Source organism: Siphateles boraxobius, unplaced genomic scaffold, assembly GCF_051911475.1.
Source record: "Siphateles boraxobius isolate OS27281-9 unplaced genomic scaffold, OSU_SipBor_1 33, whole genome shotgun sequence".
NCBI lineage: Eukaryota > Metazoa > Chordata > Actinopteri > Cypriniformes > Leuciscidae > Siphateles > Siphateles boraxobius.
Window position 1 is genome coordinate 10,915,999 of NW_027508953.1, and position 9,541 is coordinate 10,925,539.

Below are 9,541 nucleotides of genomic sequence, written 5' to 3' on the forward strand. Positions count from 1 at the left end.
AAGGAGGCGTATGTAAGAATGTGGCCAAAACTGGTACTGGCTTCACTTTCAAATTACTGTAGAGCGGTGTATCCCCTCTCCCTCCTCCCTGACTCGAGGTTGCCAAATAGGCTGCAGGATACAGCCGGAACGTAGGCTGCTACAAGAAGCTTTTTCTGTTAATTATGTGTATGCTTCAAATGAGAGATGTTTTGCAAAGTAATTATATACCGCAAAAATTTACTAATGCTAATGCAAAAATTTACACAAGCTTTTTCTGTTAATTATGTGTATGCTTCAAATGAGAGATGTTTTGCAAAGTAATTATATACCGCAAAAATTTACTAATGGCGATTAGCCAAATATAATCGTAAAGATGTACGCTCGTATGTGACAGTACATTGTTAGAACAGTAGCTGTTAGTCTAACTTGTAATGGTAGGTATCTGTCATTAACGTAAGTACAAGCACAAGCCTCTGTCACTGTGTGTAACCGATATCAAATATACAGCTATTCATTTAGCTGACGCTATAAGTGAAAGCGACCAGCGGTATTTTTTAACTTACCCGGCAGTACACGTCCATAACGAATAAATATGTGATGTGAAAGATTACGTGCCATTCTATTTTTTTTGGCTGTAGAACCGGATTCATAACGAGTTTTTTTTGGTTTCGCAACGTTAGACATTTTTTTTATCCGATTCCGACACGTTTGTAGCTGCAGCTGTGGTAACTAGGGCAGAGCTGGCAACCCGGATTCCGCAACACTACTGACTTTGTGATTGGTAGATAGGTGGAGGGTGGCGCATCAGACCAAAACACAACATGACAACATCAACATCAGTTGAGGGCTGCAACTTTTTAAATGACAATACCCTGGCCGGACTACTGTTGTCAGTGATATAAGTATTTGAAATGAACATGATTTCTTAATGTCTAGTGACATATCAGGGCCATTTTATGATTAATTGAAATAAATTTCTTACATACAGCTCCTTTAAACACAAAATCAAATTTTCAAGCCACATTCAGAGAACCTCTGATTCTTCTGGCAAAATCAAACAAAACTATAACCCTAAAACTATACTCAAAACTATTTTATCTGTGCTCAAAATCAAACAATGCTTTCAGATCATACACACAGCAAGTCGATTTTTATAAACAATACAGATCAATCGTTAGACACTGCATCAAAAAATGGAGAACACAGAATCCAAAGCATGCAATTACAAGTTAAGTCAAGTCACATTTATTTATATAGAGCTTTTTACAATACAGATTGTTTCAAAGCAGCTTTACAGAGGAAAATAGCGTCACAGTCCAGCTTAAATAAATTCTGTGATGTTTCATTTTTGTTGCAAAAAAGTTATTTCAGTAATTTAGTTAATTTATATATATATATAGCCGCTCTGGAGAAAACGGTGATGTCATCATCCAGCTCAGTTCAGTTCTCATATAATGGTGTCAATCCAGGCAGATCAATATTATTGTTGAAAATTAAATTAAATGTACAATTTAATGTCCCCAACTAAGCAAGCCAAAAGCCAATTGCAACAAAGGTGAAAAAGGCGATAGTAGCAAGGAACCAAAACTCCATCAGGTGACAGAATGGAGAAAAAAACCTAGGAAGAAACCAGGCTCAGTCGGAGGCCAGTTCTCCCCTGTTAAAATAACAGAAAAAAAAGTATTTTGTAACAAAGTAAACTAATTTTGCAATTCTGTAAAAAAGTAAAGTAATGACAACATACAGTAGTTATAGGTGAATAAATCGTATACTGTATGCACTGCAAGTAGAGTATTGTACTGAATATTGTGTAGTAGGCCTATCGAAGGTCTGTATATTCAGCACTTGCATACTATAAAAATAAAGTGACCCAACTCCAAAAGCCAAAAAGGTTACAGTTGAAATTATACATCTTCTGATGCTAAGCTAGGGCACATCCTCAGTGATGTTCCTGATCTCATCGGGTGTTTCGAATCTTTCGAAACACCCGATGCCTTCCAGCCTTCGAATCTTTCGAAACATCAGTCACCCTCCTTCAGGCGACCCAGTTGAGGTTGATCAGGCCTCAGCTTGTGCCCTAGCAGCATTTAACCACGGATCCGCTCTTTTGATCCAGAGCCACCTCGAAGCCTTCTCTGCAGCCTCTGTGCTATTGCCAAAAGCCCTCCTCCTTCTCTCACCTGTGATACAGAGTGCAGTGTAGGCAGCATAAAGGGACTTCCCTGTAAAGCCTATGCACCCTTACCTCCACAGGTAAGCACATTGCCTTCCAGCCTTGGTTGTGGCAGTCGCTGACGAGGCCATCATATTTCTCCCTTTTCCTCTCAAAGGCTTCCTCCATTCGGTCTTCCTATGGCACAGTGAGCTCCAACATGACCAGATTCTTTTTTGCCTCAGATACCAAGACAATGTCAGGTCTCAGAGTGGTCTCGATGACATGCTGGGGGAACTTAAGCTGTCTGCCCAAGTCCACTTTCAGCTGCCAATCCTGTGCAGTGTTCAGAAGCCCTGATGTTATTCTGGAAGATTTTTCTCTCCAGCCCTGATGAAGCTGATGGTTTGCTTGGAGGGCTTTGACCTCCTGGTCATGCCGCCAGCGATATCGGCCTGCCCCCAAAGCTCTTGGGCAGCAGCTCAAGATGTGCTCAAGGGTTCCCTTTCTCTGGCACAGGGCACATCCTGGTGTATCGACCAGACCCCAGGTATGCAGGTTGGATGGGCTGGGGAGGATGTCATAGACTGCCTGGACCAGGAACTTGATGCAATGTGGCTCTGCCCACCAGAGGTCAGTCCACGTGATCTTCCTCTCCACAGCTTGTTCCCATCTAGTCCAGCCACCCTGACATCCCATTCCCACTGCTTTGCTGGACCTCTCCTCCTCCACCGCCGCCCTCACCTTGCTTTGAACTAGCTGCCTCCACACCTTCCCCCGAGCCTTGTCGAACCGGGGCCCTTGAAAGGTTCCTAGCCCAGCCCTTCTTCTGGCCACTGCTCCCACTAGGACACCATGGCGCAGCCGTGACTCTGCGTGGTCTACTGCCGCCTCAGCCCATTTCCTGTCCTGACCTCTACTCCTGCTAGACTTTGGGGTCCTTAGACTCACGGAGCTGCAGCATCTCTCTTGCTCTCAGGACCTTTTTCAGAACTCCTCTTCAATGGATTTTAGCGGGAGCTGCAGCTTGCAGGTGTTTCCATAAAGGGCGATGCTGCCTAAGCTCCTCAGGAATCCCAGTCATCTCCTTAGGTAGCGGCTGACTCTCCTTTCTAGTTCTGAGATGGTGGAAATCGTAAACACATACAGAAGTAGAGGCCACAGTATCCTTGGCAGAATCCCATGTTGGTATACCCATGCCTTAAATTTTCCAGGGAGCCCAGTTTTGTTGACATTTTTCAGCCACCTCTCCAGCTCTTCTCAGGTGTTTTTGATGGATGTTGTATCCCTGAGGCTGCTGTCGAAGATCTTTCCCAGGCTTTTTACTGGTTTTTCAGACAGGGCTGGGATTTGAGTTCCTGAGATGATACAACGAAACTTCTCAACCATCCTGCCCTTCTTTAGCACTAAAGATCTGGATTTGGTTGGCTTGAATGACATTCTGGCCCATTCAATCACCCTCTCCAGACCCTTCAGGATCCATCTGGATCCAGAAACAAATAAGGTCTCTCAATATGGCAGGAACATGGTGCCTCTACAGAGCCTCCTGTACCAGTTTGTGGGGCATAGAGCCTTAGGCGTTGGCCAGGTCTAACCACAGCACCACCATATCACCCCTTTTCTCCTTTGCTTCTCTGAGGAGCTGTGTAACCACACCTGTGTGCTCTAGGCAACCTGGAACACCTGGTATGCCGCATTTCTGCACAGAGGAGTCTATGTATCCATTTTTGAGGAAGAACTCTGCCAACAGCTTTGCAATTATGATAAAGAAGATCTTTCCTTCAACACTTAAAAGCGAGATGATTCTGAAATTGCTGATGGTCTTGGGGTCTTCTTCTTTTGGGATCGTACACTCCCTCTGCACACTGCCACTGTTTTTGAGTTTTTCCTTTCCTCCAGATGACTCTTAGGATCCTCCACAGCCGATGTAGCAGCTAGGGGCAGTACTTATACACCTTGTACGGTGTTCCGCTTGGTCCAGGTGCAGACCTAGATCTTGCCTTTCTTACCACTGCCCGTACTTCTTTCAGAAGTGGCTCCCTCAGGTTGAATGCCTCTACAGGCTCTGGTGGTGTTATCAAGGCATCATACTGCCCCAACTCTTGTTCTCTGGAGGGGTCGCTAAAGGTATCTGAAAGGTGTTGGTCGATTTCCCCCTTAGAAGAGAATAGGCGTCCACCTTTCTTCTGCCCGAGGAGCTGCTTGGTGAACTCGAATGGGTTTCTGGTGAAAGCTGCTCTCCTCCTAGCCCTATCCCTTTGCCGCCTCCTGTGTAGCTCAGCTCTGCACAGGGTAACAAGCTTCTTCCTTAAGATGCAGCGCGGCTCTGCCAGTGGGCCGCGCTCCTCTTCACCAGCTTCCCGGTACTGCTTCTTTAGGGTTTTCAGCTCTATTCTGATGTTATGGATTTTGACTGCCCTCTGGTTTTTGGTGTACGGCTTCGTTACTCCTCTCAACTCCTCCACACCAAACCCCTCAACCACCATGCTCACTATGATGGGCGTCATAGTTTGCAGCCTCCTCTCCGCATCACCTTTGGCCGTTGCTTCCAGCACCTTATCCACATCCTCATCAAACATCTGCCAGTCGGCTGTTTTTTGGGTTAAAAAAACTTTAAACGAAAAACTACACTCAGAAGAGTTGTGCAACTTCAAAATCAAGGTCAGTGAGAGAGAATCATTCTGCTTCTTCATCATGTCTTCATGTTGAGTCCGGCCTGAGGACTTTGTCCACATCACAGACAATGTCATCTCTGCATGCAAAGGGAAAAACTTTTTCACCTTCATTGCGCCGTGGGGGCTCGTGGACACCCTCTGACTCGCGCGTGCGTTAGACTCCTTGGTCCGTGTTTCAAGACATAAATAAAGCCAGATCCAGCCTTGACAACATTCTCCACACCTTGCTGAGTGAGAGGCACTGATGAATTAGTGTGGCATTTTGATAGGTTGCGTTTGAAAAAGGAAATCAAGATACCGTCACTCGCTGAAGAATGCAATAGGATCCAATTGTGAAATAACAGCTGTTTATTTGAAATAGTACAGAAAACAGAATGATGTCAGAAGTCAAAGACTGAGCAGGCGGGATCACTGGCAATGCAGGGACAGCAATGGGCAGAAGGAACCAGGCAGGATCCAGAATGGCAACCGCAATCTGGAACAGGGAAACACAAGAACTGGAGGAGAAACAGAGAAAACCTGAGAGCTCAAGCCCATAGAAGCCTCAACAACAATCTGACAAAGACAAGACGAAAACACACACAATAAATAGCTCACTAAATGAGACAGCTGACGCTGATCTGCTCATCATCAGTATAATATTTAATCCACAATTAATGTATGAAATAACTCTTAAAAATATATGAAATATTAGTTGCAACTTCATGTGAGTCAAGTAACTTAACTGTGACAAAATAAAACATAAATAAATAAATCACTCCCTACTTAAATAATGAAGTTTACATTAAATTTAATCCATGATGGATGTATTTACAGTGTCCCAAAAAATATTTAGACTCTTAGGTCACTCTTTAAAATAGTTGTGAATAGTACATTATTTAAATGTGACTTAAGTGTAAGTTAAAATTTAACTCTTAGAAAATCAATATTAGTAGGCTATCATTGATATTCAGAGACACATTCATAAACTGTTCTGCCTTTTAAATATTTTTTTCTATAGTGTGTTTCATGAGTGTGTGTGTGTGCGGACGTTTTTATAGCCTCGAGAAGTCAACGGCACTGAGTCTAGAGGCAAACTTTATTACCGCTGTCTAGCGTGTGTGGGAGGGAGAGACATCTTCTCCCTTGGGGTACCAGAGATCCCAGTGGCTCTCATTATCTGCCTATTTGGTGACACTTGTGGTCAACCATAAATATGTATAGAAAGATCAATGTTTGTGAGTGTGTGTGAGTGTGTGTTTGCTCAGTCCCAACATCACTGCTGGGCCTTTATGCTCATCAAGACACTAGCCAGACTCTGTTTATTTCAAAGAGACCCTTGTTCACAGCCAAGAATTATGTCTATTAGTGTCATATTCATTTACAAAAAAAACCCAAAACATTACAATCTAAACACCCTCTCAAGCAACAAGCAAGAGCCACAGACCCACACTACAAATTACGTTATTCCTTCATGATGAAAATTATTTTGACTTGCTTAGTGGACAAATTGTATTAGGTGCATATGTTTTCATTCAGGATCAAAGACATTTCTTTCATATGGGTGCACACTTTAAAAAAATAACATTTATTAAAGCCTTCTGTTAATTTCAGCGTTAGTTGCATCTTTCTTTCAGTCTGTAAATGGCTGCGTCCTGTTTTTTTTTTTTTTTTTTTTTTTTTTATAACTTGCTCGATTGAGAGCCTAACCAACCGTATTTCCCTTGGGAAAGATGGTGAAGGCAGAAAGAAAGAAAAGGAGTAGGAAACGGAGAAGCGGCAGTGAACTGTGTCTTTCTTGGGGCCCATGTAAAGTCTTCTGGGAGCTGGAGGGAGTGTCTGGTCATCAAAAAGGGGCGTGGCTGCATCGAACCATCAAAAAGATCTCCAATCCCCTGGGCCGAGGCCCCCTGTCCAATTCATTCCAGGAGCTGTCAGTCAAATGAATCACTTCACTTTCAAACATTGAAGTGCAGCATTTCTGTTCCCAATTAAATGATGGACTCTCTCTTCAAGTACAACATATACATAAATGCAGCTGGTCCGTGACGTGACATTTTGTGTATTATGAGTAAATCAATGATTCTTTCACTCAGCCAATTCTTTCAAAAACACTGATTCGTTCAGGAACAAAACAAGTATTGTCCCCAAATGACACCCTAAAAACACTCATGGTCTTTCTACAAGTCCACACTTTTGTGACGCCACTTTGATTGATTGATTAATTCCCATTAAATCATTCAATCAACCGATTTGTTCAAAAACATCGATTCATTTAGAAACTAACGTGTGTTGCTCGGAAGCATCCAAGGTTTGACTCTTCGTTTGAAATAGTCTTAATTGGCAGATCAAAAAGTACTGGCAATATTTACTCAATACTAACGTATTGTTAATGGAACTGTTCTATAAAAGCTCTGTGCTATTAAAGGTCCAGTGTGTAGATTTTAGCGGCAGAGCGGTTCGGTTGCGAGTTGCACTAATGGCTCAGCCCACTGCTCACCCCTCCCTTTCGAAGAAGCTACGGTTTCTAAGACGGGACAAACATATCGTCGTCTGAGACAGCAGAGAATAGCCAGAGTAAGCCAGGAGTGTGTAACATTGTCACTGTTTTTGTACCACAGTCCATTATAAACCACATGGATAAAGTTTACAAAGCCATAGTCAGGTGAGGATCAAGGGTCTTAATATATAATATAATAATAGTAATCAGCTGATTGTCTCACGAACGTAACCAGCACATTTCTCCCCACATAACAAACCCATAATACAGCGAGGAAGAAGAACCACATGAAACTATCCAACTACATATTTTTTCTAACAGGGGGGTAAAAGTTTAGCTGGCTAATATGAGCTGTTATGCTGTAGGGCTGCGGCTGAGCTGGTTAAAGCGTAAAGCATTGTTTATACTCGACGCGTCTGCAAAAATGATGTGATTGTAACAGCGCGCGCGCCACCGCATCCCCTAGACACCATTTACTACACACAAATTAATAAATAATAATGAATAAAAATATTGTTTTTTTTTCTCTGGTTTTGAAAACTCTTTGCGGTCGACTTAAAATGCTTCCAAGATCGACTTGTTGGTGACTCCTGTAACGTTGTTTTACGGTCAATAGTACTAATCAGCTGATTGTCAAAGCCATAACAAAGCGAGGGAGAAGAACTAAGTTACATGAACAATCCAACTACATATTTTACACCACTGACAAGGGAAAAGACACTACTCACGGTGTTTATGGCTAGCTTCTAGTTTTCTGCGGCTTCTCTTTCAAGGTAATGACGAAACGCGTTCTGTAGCGCTGTTTGTTCGCTGTCGGCTACGGTAGAAACATGACGTCACAATATGTCGACCTTCATAGAAGGGGGTGCCCGCGGTAATGTAGATATAAATGTCTCATTCTAAGGTAATAAAAACATAACAGTTCATTGAGTAAGGTCTTTATACACCACTGAACACATAGTTATTAGGGATGGCCCGATACCATTTTTTTTCGAACCGATACGAGTACGAGTATTTACATTTGTGTACTTGCTGATATCGAGTACCGATACCGATATTTCTACCGCAAAAGTAACTATAGGCTCCCAGAAAAGAAGACAGAAGACTATTTTAGAACACAGGTTAGAAGACTGTTTTTATTTTCTTCTCTGCTTGTTTTAACAAGTCTAAAAATAAATAATAATGAGTAAAATAATAAATGTATTAACACAAACCACTGTTAATTTAACATAAAAGCAAGCAGTTACTGCGTGCATGGTCTGACATGACTGAATGCGCCCAAAGTGCGCTCCCTTAATAGTCTAATTCCTAAAAAGCTGACAGTTCATCGCGATCTCACACATCTGTTATTATCAATGAAGCTGACTGCACAATGAATCTTTCATAATATCCACACTTTGTTTGTTATAATTAGAGGATTTGCCAGCATACAGAATTCAGCACTGAACAAAAAAGTTTTGAGCAGTGAGGGGAGTCTATATTAAATGCTTCTGATTAGCCACTGCGTTCAAGAAATCAACACACATGTCTGTGATTGGCTACATCGCTCAACGCTGCAAACATGTTATGAATAGAAACTCTGGCCTGTAAATCGTTTCTATTTTGTTTTAGTTGTTCATCTTGCTTTTCTGCAACAGATGAATGAAAATCTATTAGTTTTAATATGTTGTATTCATAGATATTTCTAGTTTGCGGGAGTCCCGCGAATCGTTTTATTCTCCCGGAACCCGCACACACAGAGTGAGTGCATTACCGCCCGCGCCCGCGCTCGCGCTCGGCCATCAGATCTAGTGCCGCGCCGCACTCTTTTGCGTTGGGAGTGCACGTCCCTATGCCTCAGTTCACCTCGACAAAGCACTCGCGGCGGCCAGTTTCGTTTCGCAAAATGTACGTGGTATCGGGGCGTGGTATCGGCGAATTTTTATGAGTACGAGTACGAGTATATGAGGACAGTATCGACCCGATCCCCGATGCCAGTATCGGTATCGGGCCATCCCTAATAGTTATGGATCTTATATTGCATTTCTGTCAATAGATCCTCAGAAATATTACACATTGCACCTTTAAAGCAATATCCCACTAGCAATCTGATTTGGGGTGGGCTCTTTTAGCTTGAGCCAGCATGCAATGCTATAGCAACCACCCAGAACACCTTAGCAACCACATGACAATTTGCTAAAATACTTAGAACACCTTAGGTAAATTGTCCTTATATGCAGTAGGATTTTTTATTAATGCATGTCAAACAAGCTC

General features: G+C 42.6%; 1 pseudogene; it reads right to left on the minus strand.

Moving 5' to 3' along the window:
* Positions 1-2,021: 2,021 nt before the first annotated feature.
* LOC143701937 (uncharacterized) lies at positions 2,022-4,719 on the minus strand (annotated as a pseudogene).
* Between the last annotated feature and the right edge of the window lie 4,822 nt (positions 4,720-9,541).